The 26,482-nt window shown below is 37.3% G+C and overlaps 1 protein-coding gene across 3 annotated transcripts in view; it reads left to right on the plus strand.

Moving 5' to 3' along the window:
• Positions 1-26,482, plus strand: part of LOC112051724 (protein TANC2) — a 326,061-nt gene that overhangs the window by 185,297 nt on the left and 114,282 nt on the right. The gene's annotated exons all lie outside the window — the stretch shown is intronic.

The following is a 26,482-nucleotide window of genomic DNA, read 5'->3' on the forward strand; positions in this document are numbered from 1 at the left end:
AATAGAGGACAACACAATTTTTTTTTTTCAATTTTCTTTTTACCACTTTATAGACGTAATTAATATACATACCATAACCAAATCTCATATTTCTAGTTGAAATTGATTCTTAGTTATCGTACTGAAAACATTATTTTTTTAATTAACTATATATACAATACACGGACGAACAACTATTTTGACGGTTCAATTATTTTTTTAGAACTTTAGACAAAAATAATTATGCCATTTTCTTGATTGACGCCTAATGGATACCCTGGTTTGTCTACTTATGCACGCCAATGTCTATTACTGGCTAGCTTTGTTAATGTGAGAGAACTCTTCAATTATCACAAGCAGCTGCCGCATTTGCAGTTTCTTACTTTCCCATTATTAAAGGTTATTACTTCAAATGCCACAGTAAAAAGAGAGTATTCATTTAGCTCAAATGTCAGGGGAAATTTTCTTTTTGTTGGTATTTAAGCCCTTTATTTAATGACGAATTAATATGGTTTAACTGTGGGATTCCACAATGGGAATAGATGCTTGGTAAAATTATACGACTATGTTTTTTGACCTTTCAGAGTTACATTGACCTAGCATGTTAAAAAGTTATAGGTACGTCATTGTTATTCCCTTTTTTTCTTCAACACATGGCAATTGCCATGTAGAAATGAAGACTATAAGAGCCAATTTATTTTACTATATTCCGTGAATATCTGATATAAGTAGTTTTATGATTCTGTTAGGTTTTCCATCGTAGTCACTAGTCAGTCAAAACGAAACAGACCTAAAACTTACACGCTCTTGTCATATTTACGAATATAAATGAATTAGTTTCATAGTCTATGACAAATCTCTGAATAATATGCCACATTGATGAAACTTATGTAACCGGAATACAACAAGATTATATATTTGTCTTCCAGAAAATGGCGCTTGATACGCATTAAAACCTTCAAAACACACTTTTTTCAAAAATAAATCTGTATATTTAAACGTATAAAAAATTTATTATTTAAATAGGTATGTTTATCTCAGATACTAATTAGATAGTTGCTAAGTATTAATTTAGTATTACTTTGTAAAATGCAGATTTTCGCATATTTCCTGTATAATACGCAAATATTAAATGACCATTATAAATTACGAGCCATTAGGTGTATCTTCTCTTAAGTAGCACACGTTACAAGTTAACAGTTTAGTTGTATTCGTAAATGCAACATAACTGATATCGGTTAACTGCCCGGTAAGTAATGGTTAAACCTGCCGGTTATCGTGTAACACATTAGTGCTGGCTGATAAGAGTTCAAATACACTTAAACTTAACCGTATATACTGTAAAGAAGTTTGTTAGGTGTGGTTAAGGGTCATGTGGTCCAAGGTTGGAATTTTGAAAATTCCATTAAAGCCATCCAATATATTCGAGGTGGTAACAGATGGAATTTTAGCGGAGAATTTTGACGACCTCCGTGGCGCAGGTGTGCGCGGTGGATTTACAAGTCGGAGGTCCTGGGTTCGATACCCAGATGGGGCGATGAAGGTTCTCTTAATTGCCGTGGCCGTGGCTATTTACCACCCTACCGGCAGAGACCAAGCGATTTACCGTTCCGGTACGATGTTGTGTAGAAACCGATAGGGGTGTGGATTTTCATCCTACTCCTAACAAGTTTGCCCGTTCCATCCTGTATTGCATCATCACTTCAGGTGAGATTCTAAGGTCTAACTTGTAAAGAATAAAAAACTAAAAGAAGTCTCACATCAACTTCCTCCCCAATACCAAAAAAAAACATTGGTTCGAATCTTGACTAAAGTAACTTCCAAGTTTAAGGCTGTTTCGTTTTTCTTTTTAAGTATATAAAAGCTTTTTAACATTTTCATTTATACCCTACTCAGGTCTTTGGAATTTGGAATGAGATAGTACACCGATACGATCGTTTTTTTTTGCGATGAAGACTCGAATCTGGGACTTTATGATTCGCAGCCGGACACGTTAACCACTGGATCGTCGAGTACAAACAATAACAAGTGTATAGCGCGGAAACTCGCTCGGTTCATTAAAAACAACGAATGGCGGATCCAATCGACCACCGTAACTGTGGTTCCGTATTACCGACAAACGATTTGTGACTGGCAATATTTTTAGCAGATTTTTTAAAGGACTAGTACACCTACCTATTTTGAAGCACCAAAATTTTAGGTGATATAAAACGCTTTAGGTGACTTTATGTCACGTAAATTGATTAAATTCCCATAAAAAATTGTTTTTAATAGTGAAAACAAAAGTATCATTCTAATCGATCGAGATAAAAAAAAATTAATAAATAATCATCCATTTGCCATCTGCCTGGTTCGTCAATTATTTACAATTATAAAGAAAACTAAGTAACTAATGGTATTTTTTTTTCAGGTAAGCATTGTATGCATGATGACATCGGAATGGGTAATTTAGTATTAAGTTACATGTAACTTATACTTAAATCATCATGATTATGTAATCATAGATAAGTAACTGTAACACTGTACTGTATCCCTCATTATCAACCCATATTCGGCTCACTGCTGAGCTCGAGTCTCCTCTCAGGAGGAGTTAGGCCAATAGTCCACAACGATGGCACAATGCGGTTCCACGAAGGGAATTGAGAAATTTCTCTGGTATCCAGGTTTCCTCACGATGTTTTTCCTTCACCGTTTGAGACACGTGATATTTAATTTCTTAAAATGCACACAACTGAATAATTGGAGTTGCATGCCCCGGACGGGATTCGAACCCACACCCCCGGAATAAAAAGGCAGAGGTCATATCCACTGGGTTATCACGGCTCCCTTTAGTTTTTTTAATGATAATTTTATATTATAGATAGGTTACGTCCCTACAAAATCACCGCAAAAAGTGATCCGAATTTAACTACACCACTGAGTGCACGCATGCACAATTTTGTCTTTAATTCCATTATTCATGTATATAAAGTTTTTACACTTCCTGAACACACAACTCGGCATTTTAGATGATATTTAGGTATTATTTGCTTAGATAACGTTCGTTGCGACTAAATGAAATTAAGTCAATTTTCCACATTTGTCGGCCTCAGTTTTGATGCGTTAGTGCATCTATACTAATATTATAAAGCTGAAGAGTCTGTTTGTTTGAACGCGCTAATCTCAGGAACTACTGGTCCGATTTGAAAAATTCTCTCAGTGTTGCATAGCCCATTTATCGATGAAAGCTGTAGGCTATATATTATCCCCGTATTCCGACGGGAACAGGAACCACGCGAGTGAAACCGCGCGGCATCAGCTAGTCTCTAGTATAAAATATCATTGGTTTTTTTAATATCCTTCCGTGATAACTTTAAAGACCCAAAATCCCAAAGCAAATTAAGCCCACTACTTTCGTATATCTCAATCTATCTCACACATCTTAGAAATAAACATAACGCGTTATCTCGTTAAGCTTAGTAATGACCTCGGTGTGTTCCGAGTATTTACTGTTGATAACTTAATTTGTTTTGCCGCTTTGCTTTTTTGTTTAAGCCCTTTTACAGTACATTCAAGGTAGATTTGCTTCAAGCTGTAATGGTGTATTTATTTATTTATATACTTTATTGCACAAAAGAAAAACATCCTATACTAATATTATAAAGCTGAAAAGTTTGTTTGTTTGATTGAACGCGCTAATCTCAGGAACTACTGGTCCAATTTGAAAAATTCTTTCAGTGTTAAATAGCCCATTTATTGAGGAAGGCTATAGGCTATATATTATCCCCATATTCCTACGAAAACGGAAACCACGCGGGTGAAACCGCGCGGCGTCAGCTAGTAACAAATAAAACAGTAGAAAACATAGTATATATGTATGTCATCATCATTATCAACCTATTCGGCTCACTGTTGTGTGCGATCTTGCACATTGTTTTATGCAGGGCATACAAGGAACATGAGAGCCGTGATAGCCCTTTGCCTCCGATTCCGGAGGGTGTGGGTTATAATCCGGTCCGGGCCATGCACCTCCAACTTTTCAGTTGTGTGCATTTTAAAAAATTAAATATCACGTCTCTCAAACGGTGATGGAAAACATCGTGAGGAAACCTGCATACCAGAGAATTTTCTTAATTCTGTGCGTGTGTGAAGTCTGCCAATCCGTATTGAGCCATAACCCCTAACCTAACCCCTCTCATTCTGAGAGACTCGTGCTGAACAGGGTGCCGAATATGGGTCGATTATTATGAAATATTTTGCCGTAGCAAAGTTAGTTCAAGGTATTAATTCCATTGGCTCAGTACTAACTGAGCTACAGCACTATCTTTATTTAAAGCTGTTTTGTCTAATCTTAAGTGTACCTATAATAAAGAATCTATCTTAACCAGTGGCGTGCACTTCATAGAATCATAAAACAATGCATACCCTGAGGATTCATAACAAACCTGTATTGGAGGAGGACTTTTTCATTTTGTACAATTTGTACATATTGAGCCTACCCCAGTTAAAAAATTAGTGCAGGCCGCTGGTCTTAACATAAGGAAGTCTCACTCGGAATAATTTAGATACAGTCACGATCAGGTAACATTGAGAATAGTCTAGTTCTAGTCTCCCATTCAATTACCCTTTACATACACAGCATCTAATAAGTCCAAGTGATAGAAGCGTAACCATAAATCTTCCAGCAGAGAGGTTTTAACGCAATTCGTGACTCTAATGACGTCCAGCCGTGCACTGGGTAAAGCTGAGGACACACCAGGCGAAAGAAAGAACATGCTAGACCCACCTGCTTTTAGTGTTTTTATATTAACTCCTCTTACGAAATGAGAATAAGAAATTGCGTCATATTGGGATGTAAAAGGATCGCGAAGTGCATGCACTTTTAACCTTAGTCAAATCCCTCGATTAACTGTATATTATTAATTAAGTTACTAACTTTTGCTAATCATACAGTATTTTTTCCTAGGGAAATCCTTTATTTTTTTTTCTTGATAAGAACTGAAAATCGATTTGCTACTTGTAACTGTTGTAATATGAAAATTATTGTCTGACAAGTTTCAATACTCATAATTATTTTAAGTGTAACTTATAGTAATAATAATTAACAATTAAATTAACTTATACTTAAGTTTTCTTGGTCCTATTGTAAGATTTTTGGAATCAAGAGACACTTTCATTGAAATGAAATTTTTGTCCCACAAAATTTAAAATGCAACAGTAACAAATAAGTTTAATTATTCGATTTTATCATTTGCATTGTAAGGCGCCTTACTCGCGCGTGCACCCAGTGTGAACCCAGCCTAAGTCCACAACTATATACAGTGTAATTTATTACAGTATCGCCTCGCTCTGTAATTGTACTGTAATTCCTCACGCTTCCCCTGTTGGAACACATCAATCATCGTCATTCGGAGCCTTGACCTTCGTTCAAGTTTTTTTTTACATTTTTATTATTTTGAATAGAAGCTCTCGTTACTGCGCGAAAGTTTATCATGTAATTTGTCGACCATTTGTCATCAACGTTTCTGTTTAGAAACGTATGTTGAGACTGTTTATTGTTTAGTCCAATATTTGTGACTTTGCTACAGGGTTTTGTCATAGTCGCAAAAAACCTCATCATTTAATGTTACTTAAATATTCCTCATACCTTCAATTACGTGAAAAGCTTGTAGTAGGAATTTACTATATCATTACACACGATGGTAAATGCTCAGATGATATGTCCTAGAAAAACACTAACATTTTATTAAATGCCTCAAATTGATTTCTACTTAATAACATTGTATCGTAACGCTAAGTTACACGAGACTATCAAACCCAGGACTTTCAATCTTTCAAAATTTGATAACAACCAAAAAATTTGGCCTAATTCATAAAAACAAAAAAGTTGGTTATTACCTTTTTGTCAGAGATATAACAAAAATAAAAATCGAATTGATTAACCGCATTTTGATGTGGAAATAAAAAAAAATAAAATACCATAAAACAGTAATAATTTGCTACAACATCAATCAAACTGTAACTTTCCATCGACGGCTTTCGACACAAAAAATACAGAGGTTTACGTAAAACAAAAAGAAACCAAAGTACATGTCATATTAATTAATCGAAAAGCTGAATTGACTCGTTAACTGTAATAAACTTCGTAACGCAATTCAGTTTCATAAACTTCTCTCCGCCAATAAAATCAGATAGAGTGAATCAATAAACAAAAATAATAATCATTACTGAGTCATTACTTATGCTATAAAAGTCAAAGAGCTAGGTGATAGATTTCCGTTTTATCTTTTATTTCTTTTTACTGCTCTGTTCGCGTGATATTCCGTTTTTCACAAATCTCGCGGGTACCATGGATTTTGGATTGTAATCCAGGATAATATAATATTTCTCCATTCCAAACTTCAGCCAAGTTGGTCTAATTATTTCGGCGTGAAGAAGTAACAAGCTACACACTTAAACCCAATCTTTCACCTTTTTATATGTGAGGCAGCGTGGAGACTTATATAAAGCTTAAAACACCTAAAAATCTCAAAACATTCGCTTGATGGACACAGATGCTACCACAGAACATAAAACTTAAGTTGCAGTTGCAGCTTAAGTTGCGCTTAATTGGGGTGCATACTAGACTTGTTCTTTGGATAGTGCTGCTATTTTAGGCCCTGATTTTTCAATTACGATCAGGCACGTCATCCTCTTAGTCAGTCAATTATCTATACTCTATACTATTATATAAAGTTGAAGAGTTCGTTTGTTTGATTGAACGCGCTAATCTCAGGAACTGCTGGTCCGATTTGAAAAAATCTGTCAGTGTCAGATAGCCCATTTATCGAGAAAGGCTATACATTATATATAAGACTATACATTATCCCCGTTTTCCTATGGGGACGGGAACTACACGGGTAAAACCGCGTGCCGTCAGTTAGTTAATTATACACAAAAAAAAACAAATAATGAATATTATGTCGGACTCTTACCGACTAAAACCCTACAAAGTTTCAGCTTAAGACTTTAAGAGGGAGACATAGAAGAGTTTTCGTGCACAATTGCAAACTCTGCCAATATCAAGATAAACCCCCCCTCAGGCAAGTTTTTTTTTTCATTTTTAGTAAAGAATTTTTACCATATCTTTTATAATATGACCAATATTTCCATTCCCCTCCAACTATTCGGGAAAGACCAACCAACCACCACCCCTCGGTGATGAGTCCGCTCTTACTGTTGAACTATTGAGGCTTCTAGAGGTTTCTTTATTACTGTTTAAATATATCTCCTTAAAATCTACCACAAGCTCTCGAGCTAGTACTTACAGTCGGGCAAATTAACAATCTGTAAGCTTAATTAGAAGCGGTTGTAGTTTCGAGTGGAGTTCGTCGATAGACCACGGCAGAGTATAGATTTTGCGATTTGCACCTAGTGTGAAAATTGTAGGGCCTTTTCTTATAATAATTATAGCCATAGTGTAATTAAAGTTTAGTATAGTAGAAGAGTTTAACAGTAATTTCCGCGTTGGCCAAAATGACCCACCAGTTGAGGCTATAATTTGGGTTGAGCCCTGAGAGCCCAGTGGATATGACCTCTGCCTCAGATTCCGGAGGGTGTCGCTTCGAATCCGGTACGGGGCATGCACCTCCAACTTTTCAGTTGTGTGCATTTTAAGAAATTAAATATCACGTGTCTAAATCGGTGAAGGAAAACATCGTGAGGAAACCTGTATACCAGAGAATTTCTTAATTCTCTGCGTGTGTGAAGTCTGCCAATCCGCATTGGGCCAGCGTGGTAGACTATTGGCCTAACCCCTCTCATTCTGAGAGGAGCCTCGAGCTCAGCAGTGAGCCGTATATGGGTTGATAACGTATAGTAGAAGAGTTTAAGAGTAATTTCCACGTTGGCCAAATTGACCCAGCAGTTGAGGCAATAGATATAGTTTAAATGAAAAATTAAAATAATAAATGTAAAATAATTAGGGTTAATTTTTTGCACTGTGACCTTATGGCCCAAGCAAATGGAAAAAAATATATACTTAGTCATAAAGAGGCGTGCATGTAACACTTTAGCTTTTACTGCTACGACTCCCGATCTTGATTCTGTTTAGTTTAAATAAATTATAAGTTTTCTGCTGAAGCATTCATAAACAAATTATTTTCGTTCCATATTCGGAACAACTGTTAAGTTCTTAAGTTCTATCACTTTCGATTTCACTAATTGATGAATGTCGAGATTGGACGAGTCGACAGAAGAAAGCGATCGATTATGGCAGAGCGAGATTTATCACGTCCAACCATTACTTTCTATTAGTGCACTTAAAAGAATCGAGTAACTGAAGTGTGGTTACACACTTGTAAAACGCAACGTGAACTAATTGATGCTTGTAATAAATAAATGACAGTTATAGACAAATGACAACTTGCAAGTAACTCTTGACAGCGATCCTAACCTAATGTGAAATGACAATACTAACTTGGAGGGTTTGTAATTTAATTTAAATAATGCCTCTGATTATTTTTTTCAGAATTTTACGGTTTGTACGACTATTTATATTATACATTCTTACCTATATTCGGCTCACTGCTAAGCTCGAGTCTCCTCTCAGAATGAGAGGGGTTAGGCCAATTTAGTCCACCACGCTGGCCCAAAGCGGATTGGCAGACTTCACACACGCAGAGAATTAAGAAAATTCTCTGGTACGCAAGTTTCCTCACGTTTTTTTTCTTTTACCGTTTGAGACACGTGATATTTAATTTCTTAAAATGCACAGAACTAAAAAGTTGGAGGTGCATGTCCCCGGACCGGATTCGAACCCACATCCTCCGAAATCTGAAGCATAAGTCATATACACTGGACTATCACGGCTCTTAAATGAATGTTTATAAAAATATTTCACACATATATACATACACCGACCTGCAATATGTCTTATACATGCTTTTTCTATATATATTTAGTAGAAAACGAAAAGTGTAATTTGTAATTTATGTTAATTTTCTATTGACATTACACTTTGCTTTGTCGGTATCCACTAATAAAAATTTTAATAAATAAATAATTTACTTTGAAATTTTAATCTACTTTTAATACGTTTTGTAATTGTTGATGACTTAAAGATCAGCCTTATATTAGGTATGTGGATATAAATCATTAATTTATTAAATCTGTAATTACGCGTCAGATATTATAAATATGCATCCATCATTACTAATTGATCTTCCATCAAAGATACTGAGGTTAAACGAGTACTTAAGTGTTATCCTTCAAATCTCATTGTTCTATTGAGACATTAATAAATGGAATATATTTTAGTGAATATATTAGAACCTCTAGACACTTTCATCTTTCTTTTGTTACTTTGTTAATTATAATCTGTGACTGTAGATTTTATATTATAAAATATGATAAATAATAGCGAAGAGAACTCTACTTTCTCTACAGATAATGATTGTACGTATTATTATTAGTTTGTCTTCTAATTACCACGTAGTAAGTTTATATTTGTTACTGCGATTAGATTTAGCAGTAGGGTAGTTAGTAAGTTTATATTTTGCTACTGAACAGTAGGTATTATTTAAAGTGTTTCAGTTAAAATTGTGAAGTTGTATTGGCTAGTGAAATTGTATTTTTTGCTATAAGTACTGCAAAATATTGACGAATTTTTTTTTTTTTAATTTTATTTCCTTTAATTTAGTACTGTGACTTTTTGAATTTGTGACTGATTGTAATTATTTTTTTTCTCTTAATTTTATTTCATTTATTTTGGTAATTGTGACTGTTTGTATTTTTTCTTTTTCACTGTATGTAAAATATTTGCAAACCTGTAATTTAGTTGAATATTGTAAAACACAATAATTCTTGCAAATAAATGATTATTGTTATTATTATTGTTGAATCTAATGACCCAACAAAACTCTCCCAACATATTATAACCCTTTATTTCCGAAACACTGTAGTAACCTTTGTTGTTCCACAATATTCAATTCTAAACAAACAAACAAAAAAACAAACATAGTACAAACAAAAAAACAAACATAGTACAGCGTAATATAAACGCATTTTTTGACTTCTAAAAATCAGAAGGTTCTCAATTCGGCGCGTGTATATAAAAAATAACCAAAGCGGCAATCATTAAAGACATTGTCAAGTAAATTAAGAATTACACTAACAAAAACAGCGTCTTCGCCGGCGAAGACAAGGTCCCCGATATCTAACGTCACCCGGACGTGGGTTTTCTCACACACGATCTCGGGGGCGTCCGGACTGATTCACTCAGATCACGGTTACACCCTCCCGAATGGCCCTCTAAGCCGAGGTCCGAGTCTCATAGGAGACGCCCTTAGAGAGTCGTTCCGTCCTCTATCTTTATTTCAGCCTTCGGGTCTCATCAGGCGAGGCTTCTGCGCTCGCCCAAACCCCCCGGTGACGCCGTAGTGGTCCCACATGGAGCCATCGGCACTTACTCAACACGAAAAAAAAAAACTAACAAAAACTACTTACATATATATCGACTCATGTGTTTTATTACTAAACTACAATAACAATGCTAGACGTATGATAATGACCTGGCTATTATACAAGTAGCCTTGAATTTGAATAAAGTGCAAGACCGGCCCGTAGCACGAAGGTTGATCAATACACGATACCACGTCCAGCTTTTGTCAAGCACCAAACAATCTCTAACTAACTAAGTCTTCTGTACATAACGTAACGTAACATAATGAACTTCTAAAGTTGGTAAGAAAGAAAGAGAATAATATAAATATCTGTTGTTCCACATCAATGGATTTATGTCAAACTAGCGGACGCCCGGGACTTCGTCCGCGTGGAATTTAGTTTTTCACAAATCCCTCAGGAACCATGGATTTTTCCGGGATAAAAAGTAGCCTATGTGTTAATCCAGACTTTAATATATCTTAATGTCAAATTTCAGCTAATTCGGTTCAGTAGTCGAGGCGTGAAAGAGTAACAAACATTCACATCAACAAAATCATCAGCTTTTGCAAATCTCCGGAAACAGGTCACAGTTTTTTTCAGGATAAGTAGTTGTAGATAAGTAGTAGTAGTAGTAGTAGTAAGAAATTATAACACGTGTTATAATTTCTTTAAGTATTCTTAACAAATTCTTAATAAAAGTGAATTTGGGTTTTTATATACCTACAAGGAGGTTTCAGCCCCTATTTGTTAAAACTGTATATTACTAAGAAATAAACTATTATTATTATTAGTGAAGGAAAAATATCGTAAGGAAACCTGTATACATACCTGAGAACTTTCTTAATTCTTTGGGTGTGTGAAGACTGCCAATCCGCAAGTCTAACGTGGACTATTAATCTAACCTCTCTCATTCTGAGAGGAGTCTCGTGCTCAACAGTGAACTGAACCTGGGTTGTTAATGATAATAATTATGATGAATAGGTATAATATAATATTATTTTTAGAGCATAGCGACGCAACGGTTTAAAATAAACATATTTAATGTTTTCAGATACATAAACGAATTCTGGATTTAGCTCTTGTCTCCACATTGTTTTGGGATTTACTCAATGCGTTAATTAATTAGTCTACTATAGCAATGTCAATAATATAAAAGTCAAGAATCGCTTTGCCGTGCCTCTTTTAAGTGTGGGTTGTGCCTAAGACGTGCAAAAGCGATGTATAAAATGTGTACATGCCCTTAATGCAGATAAGGCAGCTTCTCGAGTGTTTACGCACTACGTTTCCCCGCGACACGGGTTTTAAAGTCAACCATCGCGCATGACCGCCGAGATCAAAATCTTCGAGCAATAAACATCACGTTTTATTACTGAGGGAAATATAAACTAAATTGGAGACGTTTAAGTTATTGTAAAGTAAATCAACGGTCCAAATGAGTAACGATGCACGCTTTAATGTGCGATCCAGTTTATTTTTGGAGATCCTTACAAAATTTGAAGTAAATTGAACCAAGGAATTACGTTTTTCAATACAAACTTTAAGCCGTGATAGCCCAGTGGATATGACATCCGATTCCGGAGGGTGTGTGTTCAAATCCGGTCCGGGGCATGCACTTCCAACTTTTCAGTTGTGTGCATTTTAAGAAATTAAATAGCAGGTGTCTTATACAGCGAAGGAAAACATTGTAAGGAAATTTGCATACCAGATAATTTTCTTAATTATCTGCGTGTGTGAAGTCTGCCAATCCGTATTGGGCTAGCGTCAAAGTAAAAATAAAACTGGATTATTGGCCTAACCCCTCTTATTCTGGGTGGAGACTTGAGCTCAGCAGTGAGCCGATTAGGGGTTGATAACGACGATAAAAACTTTGCCCCTCTTTAGATGGGGTGACCCTTGGGGGTAGTGTTTAATTTTTTTCTTGCCGGATGAATACGTCATATCTAAATACACACTTCAAGTTTCAAGTTTAAGCAGTCAGTCATTCAGGCCAAAGAATTTTATATGTATAGATATGAGACTTTTACTAAGAGACATTCCCGTGTTTTCAGGGGCAGTCTATTTATCAAAACTAATTTTCAAAAAAATTTAAAATAATTATTTTATATCCTGGCCGACACTAGAATATAAAATAATTATTTTGTATGCGCTAGTGTGTGTGTTACCTCACCACACCCATAGTGGATCTAACCCATCGATATAAATCGTTAGATAGGCCCCTCCATACTAAAGAACGCACAATTTTATGTCATTACTCAAAGACGTGCACGCACATCTTATCTTAGTACGTAACAAGCGCATGCAGTGAGTGGACGTGCACTTAAAAAAATATTTACTGGTTTTTTTTTCATTTTGATCCCTTATTTATGCCTTCGTGTTCATTTTGTAAGTGTAAAAACACAAGCCACAATATGAATAAAGAGAAATGTGTTACGAGTGCTGACGTTCTCAATGTGCGAAACCAATGACAATTCCGCGACGCTTTGAGGCCCATCTAACGATCTACGATCAATGGTCTAAGCTTTGAAATCTTGCTCCCAAGAGTTATATGACCTATGCCTAGAGTTAGACCTATGCCACAGAAATCAGAATACATAATAATACAAGACATATCTATGCCCATTAGGTTTATGATGGTGAAAACCGTATTTACACGCCTTAATTGATCTTTTACCGATTTCAGTTTAATTTTTTTCTACGCCTCAATACTGCGTTTAATTCTAAGACTGGATTTAAGTTGGACTGGCTGCCATGTTTGCACCTTCCAGTCCATAAATGAATTATTCAAACCAGTACAAGCGAACAGTAATCGATTAATTAGGACTAACTGTTGCTTCCCATAAGGAAGGTGGTTCTACACGGGGACTAGACTGATCGGGTTCTATAGCTATTAGTTGTGCGACAAATTTATTTTCACCCTACCGGTTGTGGTAGATTGACATCGTTCTGATTCCCTGTTCAACCGACGTGAAATTATATATTTGACGGCCTCCGAGGCGCAGTAGTATGCGCGGTGGATTCACAAGACGGAGGTCTGGGGTTCGACAACCGGCTGGGTCGATCAAGGTTTTCTTAATTGGTACAGGTCTAGCTGGTGGGCGGCTTGACAGTGGATAGTTACCACCCTACCGACAAATACGTATCGCCAAGCGAACAACAATTACGTAAATTAATATAATAAAAAAATATTATCTATAAAAATACAACATTATTTAGTTTTTGTAAACATCTTTTAAAATATTTAAAAACATAAGACGCCGTTTCGTGAAGTACTGACTAGAGAATGTATTATTTTTTGAATTTTGTATTTGGAGCGGCGACGACACCGTCTTCTTCTTCTTCTTCTTCTTTCTTCTGGGCCGTTTCCGCACCTAGCCAAGTGTTTGGCCGTTGTGCGTGGGTCCCTTGGTGTAGGTTCCCGCTGGATTTATTCCATCCAGCCGAGCTCGCTCCAGAAGCTTAGCAGGCCGCCCAGGTCGCCGATAGCCTCATGGAGTGTCGCTGTGGAGCCAATGTAGGTTGCTCGTTGTTCCGTTACGCCTCTGCAACTGAGCATAACGTGTAGCGGTGTCTCGTCCTCCTCCATGCAGGCTCTGCACAGAGGACTGTCGGTCAAACCTAGAATTGAAAGGTGTTTGTTTAGCGGGCAGTGACCTGTTATTAGGCCAACTACTGTTCTCAGCTTGTCTCGTGTGAGGTTCATAAGTTTCTTTGTTATCCTTGGGTCGAGGCCTGGGAGTGCCTCTTTTGTATGTCTACATGTGGTTATGCTGTCCCATAGTTCGGCGTGGGTTCTGATGGTTTGTTTGTGCAACCATGTTTTGTATTCACTGAATGGTATGGGTACTATTGGTTCGGGCCCTACTACCTTCAGTGTCGTGGCGCGACGCGCCAGTTCATCAGCCGCTTCATTACCTAAGATTCCGCTGTGTCCCTTTATCCATCTTAATGTAACTAAGTTATTTGTTGCAAGTTTTGTTAGGGCCTTGTGACAGTCTAGCAGTAGTTTTGACGTAGTCGAGTGTTTTGCCAGTGCTTTTAGTACTGCTTGACTGTCGCTAAGTATATTAATGTTAAAATTTGTTACCTGTCTGTTGGTCACGGCAACAGCCGCAGTTGTGATGCCGACGCATTCTGCCTGGAAGACTGAGTTGTGCTTACCAAGCGCTTGTGCAATCCGTATGTTGAGGTCTTGGCAGTAGACTCCTGCTCCAGTACCTGTGTCAGTCTTCGACCCATCCGTGTACACATCTAGGGCGTCAGGGTTTGTGTAGTAGTCACCGGCCTCCTCAGTGTTGATTTTGTAGGGTTTGTCCATCACAAATTGTTTCTGTGTTTTATCGCATATCCACTCCATACTTGGGTTCATTTGTATTCCCTCTTTTAAGATGTTAGTGTGGGCTGTGTTTGTTTGTTTCCACAACCCGCATGTTTTTAGTCTAAGGGCTGTAAGCGTTGCTTCCTCTTTTATGTGGAGGTGTAATGGTGGGATTCCTAGTATTACTTCCATTGCAGCCGTAGGTGTTGTGCACATACTGCCCGTTATGGATAGCAGTGCTTGTCTTTGGAATTTTTGAAGTTCCTGTTGTGTTGTTGTTTGGAGCACTTTTGGCCACCAGACTATAGAAGCATATGTCACTGAGCTTCTTACGACTGTAAGGTATAGCCACTTCATTATGTGCGGTTTTAGTCCCCATGTTTTACCTATCATGCGTTTGCACTGACATAGGATGATTGTAGATTTTTGAATTTTCGTTTCAATATGTTTTTTCCAGTTTAACTGTTGATCTAGTGTTACCCCTAAGTATTTTACTTCTGTGGTTAGCTTTAGGGTTACTTTGAATAAAGTCGGTGTTTTTGGAATGTTTGGTTTTCTTTTGTGTGTGAACAGAATGAGTTCTGTTTTTCTGGGGTTAACAGATAGTTCGTTGAGTGTACACCATTTCTCTATCTGCTTGAGTGCATCTTGCATTATTCCACTAAGGGTGTTTTCATGTTTTCCTCCTATAAGTATTGTTAGGTCGTCGGCATACCCTATTGTTAGGAAGCCTTTGTTGTTCAGTTTGCTGATTAGTTCATTTACCACCAAGTTCCATAGTAGTGGTGAGAGTACACCTCCTTGAGGGCATCCTCTGGCAGCGATGGCTTGGATTTTTCCATTTATGTTTATTTGTATCGCCCTAAGTGATAAGAGGGCGTTTATCCATTTTCTTATTGTTGAAGGTACATTATGTCGTTCAAGGGATTTTTCTATGCTTTTGAACGTGGTTTTATCGAAGGCCCCTTCTATGTCTATAAAGGCTCCTAGTGTTGATAATTTATTTTCCATGTTGTGTTCTATTTTGTTGACCACTGAGTGTAGGGCTGTTTCTGTGGATTTGCTGGTACTGTAAGCATGTTGGTTCGGGTGTAGAGGGGTATTACTTAGTACCCCATCCCGTAGGAACCTGTCTACTAACCTTTCCAGGGTTTTTAGTAAGAAGGATGTTAGGCTGATTGGTCTGAAAGCTTTCGGATCAGTGTAATCTGATTTACCTGGTTTTGGTAGGAGGATTACTTTCACATCTCTCCATAGTTTTGGTATATATCTGTAGGCTATGCAGGCTTTGTATATTTCTGCTAGCCATGGTGTTAGCCATTCCAACCCCCATTGTAAGAGGGCCGGGAAGATGTCATCCGTGCCTGGTGATTTAAAGGGATGGAATGTATCTATTGCCCACTGTATTCTGTTATGTGTAACTACCTTGTTGGCGAGTTCCCTGTCTGATTCTACTGGATTGTAGGTTTCATTTTCGTTTGTCCAGTCTGCAGAGTCTAGGATTTTGCATCCTGGAAAATGTGTTTCTAGAAGAGTCTCACTTACTTCTTTGTCGTTTTTTGTGTAGCTACCATCAGCTTTCTTTAGGGAGCCCAGTGTGAGGGCATTGTCTTTTGCAAGGATTTTCCTTACCCTGTTAGCTTTCTCATTTGATTCTATGTTTGAGCAGAACCGGCGCCACATTTTTGTGTCCTTCTGCCTTATTGTTTTGTTGTAACTGTACTGGTGATATTTGAAAGTATCCCAGTCTTCATCCTTTCTGGTGTTCTTAGCTTTGTTAAACAGTCGTCTAAGGTTATGTCGTTTCCTTTCTAGGTCCGGGCTCCACCATGCGTGAAGCGGTTTTTGTTTTGTTATGCAGGTCCTTAGGGGACAGGCTTTTATGTAGCATGACGTGATGAGATTAGTTATGCTTGTCACATTGTTGTCTATTTGATTTGTTGTCTCAATTTTAGTATTTCGGAGTTTGCTCTCATTCTCATAGTTGCTATGGAGTATTGTTTTATATAGTTTCCTGTTTGTTTTCCTTGGATTTCTCCGTGGTGTGTCCTGTGCCGTGATCAGGTTCAATTCGAAGTGGATGCGTTGATGATCACATAAAGTGAGATCATCAGATACATGCCAGTTTCTTATTTGATCCATTACACCGTTAGACGCCAGAGTTATGTCTACTATTGTTTGGGAACGGCTCGTGATAAACGTTGGTTTCGAGCCTTTATTTAAAACTACAAGATTAGTTGTTAATAGATATGTTATAAGTTGCTCACCTCTTTTGTTGTTTTCGTTGCATCCCCATAGGGTGTGATGTGCGTTACTGTCCACTCCGATTATGAGGTCAGTGTTTTCGTCCTCACAGTATTTTATAAGGTCCATCATCTCTTTCGGTGGTATTTGTTCTTCAATGGGTAGATATAACGATGCCAAGACTAGTGGTCTTGTCCTAGCACCGGTTTGTTGTCCTATGCCACTTTGTATTCTTATTGTTGTTATGTCTCTGAAACAGAATTGTGTTAGCATTGTCGCTGTGATGCAGCGAGGTATATAAATACAAGTTCTCGGTGGAGTTTGTTTACTGTCATACAGAAACTTACCGTTGCAGTTGCCAAAACCACATATGCGGTTTCCTCTGACCCACGGCTCCTGGATCAGTACTATGGTTTCGGCCCCTTCCTCCAGTTGTTTGCGTAGGGTAGCCGTTGCGAGGATCTTGTGCTGGAGGTTGGCCTGTATTATGTTGACATTACTAAAGGCGGGTGGAGAGTCTTAGTCTTATGCGTCCCGAGGGACACATTTCTCTAGTAATGTGTATAGCGGAGCTGAGTCCGCCATGTCGTCATCCGTATCAGTCACGTCAGTGTTAGATGCCCTTTCCCATAGCATCCCCTCTAAAGTGGGTGTGATGCTTGGTCCGGGGCGCGTCTCTTCCCATTGCGCCCCACTTGTTGAGGGTGGGATGCCTGGTTCAGGACGCGTCCCTTCCCAATTCATCCCACTTGTTGAGGGTGCAGTACTTGGTCCGGGGCGTGTCTCATTTGTCATTTGTTCGTCCTGTACAGAGTCTTGTGTTTTCATGTCAGCTGTCGTTACGGTTGTTGTCGCAGTTGCGTCTACGTCTGTTGTCTCAGGGTTTGCCTGGTTTTCGGAGGTAGCTTGACTGGGCGGTACATCGCTAAGTTCTTCGCCTACGTAGAACTTAAGATATATCGTCCAACGACACCGTCGTTTTCCGTGCGCTCCATCTATGTTATTATTTAATCTGTGTTATGTATATTGGCTATCAGATACTCTGTTTCTACTGTTTCATTGCTGTACTTATATCTAATGAATTATACATATCATGTAGGAAATAAAATATTATGAAAGGGGACATTTTCGAGAGAACACGCTAAGTACCTCATTGGGTACAGCTTTCTCCAGTCCTGATAAACGCAGGCGACGATAACTATGAGATTTATGAGCCGCCTTATCTCATGCACGTATCGCCGAGTCCTAGCGTTATAGGCACTGTATGAGAAAAGTGACGTACATGTGTAAGTATACCATCGTTACAAAGAAAAAAGTATTTTGTCTCTAAAGGAATTGCGTCTATTTTAGTTCGCAGTTACTGCGCCTTTGGTATAGTGGTTAGTGGGTTAAGAGCTAGTTCGAGCCTTCGTCGGCTCTAAAAAATGGGGTTTTCTTACTTCCGAACTTTAGGTGTAAGAAATTGAAAATACATCTTCATGACTAGAAAAATACGTTAAGCCGTCGGTAGTGTCATGTCATCATCATCATCATTATCAGCCGGTGGACGTCCACTGCTGGACATAGGCCTCTTGCATGGACTACCAAATATAACGGTCTCGAGCCATCCAAGCATCCAGCGGCTACCTGCAAACCGCTTGATGTCCTCGGTCGAAAAAAAATTCGCTTTCATCATGTGATAGTTAAAAACAATTTTTACACAATATATTTTTCAGTTATGGGAAGCGAACCTACGGCATGTAGAAGGTAGGATCCCTACCCACAGCGCCCATCGTTTCATCATTAGCACCAATCCGTAATAGATTAGCATATATTAGAGAAAAACCCAAAAGATAGGCCATTTTGTTTCGTCGTAATAGTTAAAATATTAATAATTTACTACAAAAAAAAATTGTATAAAATAGTACCAAAAAAAAAGTATAAAGTATTCGTAAGTAAGCCGTATTTCAATAAAAAGAAGGATATTTGATAGTCCAGTAGATATGACCTCTGCCTCTGATCCGGAGGGTGTGGGTTCGAATCCGGTCCGGGGCATGCACCTCCAAATACCAGAGAATTTTCTTAATTCACTGCGTGTGTGAAGTCTGCCAATCCGCATATGGCCAGCGTGGTGGACTAATGGCCTAACCCCTCTCATTCTGAGAGAAGATTCGATCTCACCATCACCAGTGAGCCGAATATGGGTTAACGAACAAAGTATAAAAACTATCGACAATCTAGACTGCATGGGACCACACAAGTGCATAGACAATAGCTTGTTCTAACGTTATCCGTATTACATATTCCGTATAATTGTACTTTAGTATTCAATAAAGCACAATATCACAACGCAGTGAATAATAATTTGATATACGTGTATTAATTTATCTTAATAATTACAATTTATTCAGCGCAGATAACTTAGTCCGAGGTATTATGGTTATTTATACGGGACTGCATTTCTAAGACCTGTTGAAGGCTACAAAAATAATGTATTGCACTTGTTTACGTGAGACTTATTTACGATGAGTGGTTCTGTATATTTTTTTGGGGACCACTCACGTTATATTCAGTGGCGTGGTCTCCATAGAATGATCTGCCCACCTTGAGGATTAAAAACCAACGAGCAGAAGAAAAAGCGTTATTTTTCGTTGCTATGGGATGAAAGAGAGAGCCATTAATATATAGATATATTTATGTCGTTATCTCAAAGTTCATCTTAGGCCTACAGTCTACTACTACTAGGATGCAGTAACAACATTTATCTAGTAAAGAGAAAGGCAAATTGTCGACCAATAGCGGCGTACTTCAAATATAATCCCAACGCAACAAACGAAAGAGATATATTTTCGATTCCTGTGCTATTGGTCGACATTTATCTTTCTCTAGTCTCAGGGTCACTAATCTCTATAAATTGCTTGCACGTCATAGATGCAAAAACGCACTACAAACTCTGAGGACTTATTACGAAACAGGAATGGAGAAGTAATTATATATTTTGTACAACCTATACGTATAGTTCATGCCATACCTACCAACCACCACCCTAGTAGTTAGAGGATTTGAGAGTGGACAACTGAAGCAGGTCATGTAAGATAGGAAAGCTTTTCCCGTAATGTCTGTTAAACTTCGATCCGAGGATGGGGACGCAATGATGAATGCATACCTTCGTAAAGAGCATTGTGCACGCCACTTTATTAAATCCTAGAGTTCTTGGATTTGTGTTGGGTCTCTCCCATAACCGTTGAGATATTGGGCTTATGCTTAAATGAAATCCACAACGAAAACTACTCGAAAAAACGTTTTCGTATAACTTCAACGGAATCCCAAAAGCCCTGCGCAGGCGCACCCAACGTAAACAGTCCCTACACTGTTTGTTGAAGGTATTTCTGCCGTTTCTTTGTAGTTTTATTATTTTTCTTATTCTGGATTTGTTTTAGAAGCTGAAATGTTGACTCGGGTTTATGCTTTTACTTGGAATTATGATTAAGCTTGCTTGTTCTTTATGAGCGGAAATCGATCGTGCGTTCACCTGATTATAAGCCCACGTCTATACTAAGGAAGCGTTATCGCGTATGGTTTTTTAACCCTATCTATGCTAACTTTTATTTGAAAAATAAAGTAACCAAATACAAAAGGTTCGACTACTGGCTATCGTCCGACCCTTATATAGGCTTTTCTTATAGATGTAGAATATAAGATACTGGTTTGGCCGCGTTGTTCAAGTAATTTTTTTTTAAGAATATTTGCCATATCTTTTTTAAATATGGCCAATATTCCCATTCCCCTCCAACTAGTTGGGAAATACTGTATTAGAAGTGGGTGCGGCAATATACCAACGGGGCGGGGATCGAACCACCACACCTCGGTGATGAGTCTCACCGCTCTTACCGTTGGGCTATGAAGCTCAACTCGGAGTCCTTTGGAATACGGGACTAAAACATAGCCTAAATAAATCGCTGGTAATGTAGCTTTTTATTTGTGATAGAATTTTCAAAATGGATTGGTGGTTTAAGCGTCAAAGCGTAACAAATAAACTCACATTCACATTTATAATATTACTTAGGATATTTTAAAGTCATGACTATTCTATCGTTTTTAAAAAAGTAAAGTACCTACCTATACTTAAGTACTTTACTTGTCATTGTAAGTCTAATTTTTTCGAATTGCCACCCAAAACTTTTAACATTTATAAAGTTTAGTCTTTTTGAAACAGTTTATTGAATGCCAGAGCCTCTAATTTTGGAGAAAGTTGGTACTATCGAGATCGACACGATAGTTATTACTATCATACGTCGTTCCTGTATGAAGACAAGTCAATCGGAAACGTCTTGAATATCTGTTGAGATAATGTCTCAATTTACGTCTACCTCATTATCTACACGCCATGTTTTTGTCCTAAGGGCTCGTGCTAAGGTTGAAATATCAATAAAGTACAAGTTATGTTTAGTTTCACCCGCGTAGTTCACGTTTCCGTGAAAATACGGGGATAAAAGAGCCTATGACACTCACAAATAACGTGGTTTTCCAGTGGTAAAATAATTGAAGTCCCAGTGAGTGTTGCCAGACGTCCAGATTTTGGGGGGAAGTCCCGATTTTAAATCAAGATGTCCCGCGCGGGATAGTCTTGGTCCCGCTTTTCGGGAATAACTCGACCGTGCATGCAGAGTGCTGAAAAAGCACGGGCGGGTTCCAAACTAATTTCTCAGACTATTGTTAGAATCATACCTACTTATTACTTTTCCAATGAATAAAACTTATTTGATTTTGATTTCTGTTTTTTCTTACTCAAAAGACGATAAAGACTCAACGATACTTTTCGATACTACTGGACGTATTACTGAAACAATTGTTTTCACAATGGAAAGCTACATTATTAGCGAGTGACACAGTCTCGGAGTATTTACTAGTAAATAATAAAAATGATTGATTTGGTAATCAGATGAACTTCAGACTCAACTATTTAACGATCGGGTAAATCTGATTAAAAATTTCATATTTTTATTGAAATACATTTTCTATGGATATTTTTTACTATTGTCACGTAAATGTAATTTGAACTCAAATAAACAGATAACTATTCACAATCTTTTAATTATATACGTTTTTTTACGCTGTCCCGCTTTCGTCTACTTCCCGAATCCCGCTTTTTTCTATCAAAAAAATCCTAAATCCCGACTTGTCAAAGTAAATCTGTCGATCAGTTATAATCAATCCTTCATTCTCTTACAACCAAGTTATTCTACTAAAAGTACTTAAATGCGATAATAATCAAACAATTGAAATTTTAATTTACAATTCGTGTCAAGTCCGCCATCTAAATCCTTAAGCTATTGAAGCTTCAAATTCAATTGCTTAATTTAATAAACGAACAGAATTAGTCGTACAATATTTATTAATATTGACTATTGGTTAACATTACCAACAATAGACGTTTTATTCACAGGAAAATGATCGTTATTGCTATTAATTAAAGGATTTTAATTAAATAACAGCACCTAAATAGTACCACCTACTAACTACCTACATGAAACTATTAATTACCATCTCGCAGTGACGTAAACTAAATCTATCCAATATTAATCTATATCGAAACCCAATTCGATATCCTGTAAATACGTAATTGAAATCCATTATTTATAACCGACTGCACAAACTGATTTATACTCAATTGAATAATATGAATAAAGTTGTTTATTGCTTGTCGATTTCGGACACGTGAGGTACAGGACAAATACAACAGTATGACAAGAAGCTGACACAGGTTAAGCCGCGTACTTATGAAACTTATGTTTTGGTTAAATGCTTTTGTAATTTTTATTTTTAAAGAAACATAATGTATAGTTAGACCTGACCTTTATAAGCCTGATTATACATATATAATGATATCTGCTAGAGCTAAACTAAGTTCGATTATTTGGATGTTGAATTAAAGTTTAGGTATATAAATGATGGTCGCGTTGCTTATTAGCAAAAAGCCTTATTATTAGGCATCCCGGATAAATTCGGATTATAGGTCCTCATACTCTGGAAAATTCATGTGAATTTACAAACTTTACTGATTTTATAAATAGTACTAGCGGACGCCCGCAACATCATCCGCCCTTAGACCTCCCTAATCCGGCCGTCTAGCAAAATCTGTTCTTAGCTACTTCCTGCCAAATTTTATCTTTGTGCGTTTGCACGTCAAGTAGTTTTTGAAATTTCTTGATGAATAAAAAATAATTCAATTTAAATTTTGTTATATCAGTAACAACAATGATTAAATTCGTTTTAAATGGTCGATAACTCTGTTTAATATTTTTTTAACAATTTTGTAGTGTAGTGTTAATAAATAAAACCGTTAACTTGTAATTAACTTGTAAAAAAGGTTTCAAAAAGTTTCCTAGTCTAAGTAGACAGAACAAATTCAGTTGAATTGAAAAAATAAAACAAATTTTAGACAAAAACCGAGAACATACACAAAAGTCGTCAAGCAGAAGGAAACACAAACAATTTCTCATAAACATAAACAAATTCCACTCAAACATAAACAATGTTTCGGAAGTCCTAATCCAGCAATAAAACATCGGACCGGATACGGCGTCTTTGATAAACCGATTACCAGCAACCAAACAGTGCACCGTGACGTATTACACGTTCCTATCACTATCAGCTGTTTTATCAAACGGTAAATATCACTTTTATAGTGCCGACGGTACATAAAACATTGATCGTCTTTACTCACGGAAAAACGAACATATATATACATATATTCCGTGTACTATAATGCTAGTGAAGATAGCTACAATTCAGAATATTGGATAGAAGCAGGCGTTACTTTACGGAAGTTCATCATGATTATATAATAATTCATTTATTTTGCTATCATTCGCGAAAAACCGGCGAAACCATGCGACAACGTCACCCAGGTCTGACAAAATACTCTCTACGTACGTTTCACCCCGAAACCGGAGCATCCTCAGGAGATGTTGACTCTTGACGTTGAGAACGTGCAATTGCAATGTCAAAAAAATGGGTGACGTTGTCGCATGGGTTCGTCGGCGTTTCGCGGATGATAGCAAAATAAATAAATCATTATATAATCACAATTCAGAAGCCAGTAGAAAACCTAGACCCCATCGAAGTAAGGATTTTATCACGACCATACGATCTTTAGGAATGAAGGATAATGAGATTAACACTAATGAAAGCGGCAAGTAAGTACAAACAGATTAGTGCCATGCCATGTTCATAGAACATAATCCTAGAGAATCCCAGCGACTGTTTTACTATAGACGATGGATTTATCTTTGCCTTTTCATATATTTTCTTATTTTAATAGTACATTAGAAAACGACTTTCATGTTTTTTATTAGTTTTTTGAGAATTTCGAAATCAGTCGTATGGTAATTTACATCTATATCTATACTAATATATAAATCTGAAGAGTTGGTTTGTTTGATTGATTAAACGCGCTAATCTCAGGAACTACTGGTCGGATTTGAAAAATTCTTTCAGTGTTAGATAGCCCATTTATCGAGGAAGGCTATTATAGGCTTTATATTATCTCCGTTTTCTTAAGGGAACGGGAACCACGTGGGTAAATCCGTGCGGCGTCAGCTAGTCTTCTATAAATTATATTCAGTTAAAACTGTATGCAAATTAAAAAAAAACAGTGTTACACCAGGGTCAGCGCTAATATGATAGAACAATTTATAAGACGGACAGAGCCCGCAGAAAGGCTTATCTGTCATCACTAAAATCTCAATTAAAACGATATATGTGAATGTCATGACCTTACGAAATACGTTACACTGTGGTTACACCACAGCGGTGGGGCATGGACACTTGTAACAAGCAGTGCTGAGCAAAAATAAAGAGATAAATAGAAGGCTTCTTAAGTGTCTGATGGCTTATTCACTAGTTTTGACCCTAACTTTAAATAATAAAATAAGGAAAAAAAAATAATAAAATAAGACAGTGAAAGTACTAAAAGTTATGACTATTCTAGACTTATCAGAAGATGACAAAAAAATAACTTTGACATTTACTAGTGAGTGAGTGAAAAAAATGAGCGAATGAGCTAGTGAATCCACTCACTCACTCGCTCATCATTAACTAGACAACCCTTATTCGGTTCACTGTTAAGCACAAGTCCCTTATTCGGTTCACAGAATGAGACGGGTCAGGCTAATTGTCCACGCTGACCCAATGTGGATTGGCAGAAACACACAGAGAATTGAGAAAATTCTCAGACAGGAAGGATGTTTTCGGTGAACGTTTGAGACACGTGATATTTAATTTCCTAAAATGCACATAACTAACTGATAAGTTGGAGATGCATGACTGAAACCGGACTCAACCCTTCACCCTCCTTATCGAAGGCAGATGTTATATCCACTGGGCTATAGGGTCTTATCGTTACGAATGTAAAAAAAAATCCAACCCCATTTCCTTTTAATTTTTATTTATTGAAAGAAATCTTACTATAAGTACCTTACACGAAACAAACTGTGTGCCTAGTGGGAGTTTTCAATATTTTCATACTGTTACTATCGCGTTAACGTAAACACGAATTTATATGGAATTGAAACAGTTGTGCAGTAGTGCCACTAGATGGCGCTGTTTCAATTCCTTAGAGATTCGCGTTTATGTTAACGCGATAGTAACAATATCAAACTGCCACTAAGCCCTCTGACCAGTAGATTAAAGAGACAAAAAAGCGTATAGACTGAGCGGGTGCTTTATACATATAATCTCATCTACTCAAGCGATGCGCAAGCGTTTTCCCTATACATCAGTGGCCCATCGTTGAAGCAACCGTTGAATGGCCCCTAATAAGTTACTTGATATGACTCGACAGCGAGTGATTTATTGTTGGAAACACAATAATTCTTCAAAGTAATATTTCTTACTACCAATGTCAGGTTTATTGTGTTTAATAAAGCAATTACTAAAACTTCGTGTGTGTGGGAGCTTATATTGATTGACATAGCGGTTTGATCACTAAAACCTGTCTGTCATAGATACAAAAATGTTAGTAGAAGAGTTCAAAGTTTATATTATAACTAGCTGACGCCGCGCGCTTTCACCCGCGTGGTTCCCGTTCCCGTAGGAATATGAAAATAAAAGCCTTCCTCGATAAATGGGCTATTTAACACTAAAGAAATTTTTCAAATCTGACCAGTACTTCGTGAGATTAGCGCGTTCAATCAAACAAACAAACTCTTCAGCTTTATAATATTAGTAGGTATAGATTATATTATTATTTTAGCTGTTCGCATGCTATGCATGACTATCTATACCTTAATATTAACTGTATAAATTGGATCGTTATCAACCCATATACAGCTCACTGCTAAGCTCGAGTCTCCTCTTAGAATGAGAGGGGTTAGGCCAATAGTCCACCACGCTGGCCCAATGCAGATTGGCAGACTTCACACACGCAGAGAATTAAGAAATTCTCTGGCGTGCAGGTTTCCTCACGATGGTTTCCTTCACCGTTTGAGACACGTGATATTTAATTTCTTAAAATGCACACAACTGAAAAGTTGGTGGTGCATGCCCCGGACCGGATTCGAA

The sequence above is a fragment of the Bicyclus anynana genome, chromosome 13 (genome assembly GCF_947172395.1).
Source record: "Bicyclus anynana chromosome 13, ilBicAnyn1.1, whole genome shotgun sequence".
Classification (NCBI taxonomy): Eukaryota; Metazoa; Arthropoda; class Insecta; order Lepidoptera; family Nymphalidae; genus Bicyclus; species Bicyclus anynana.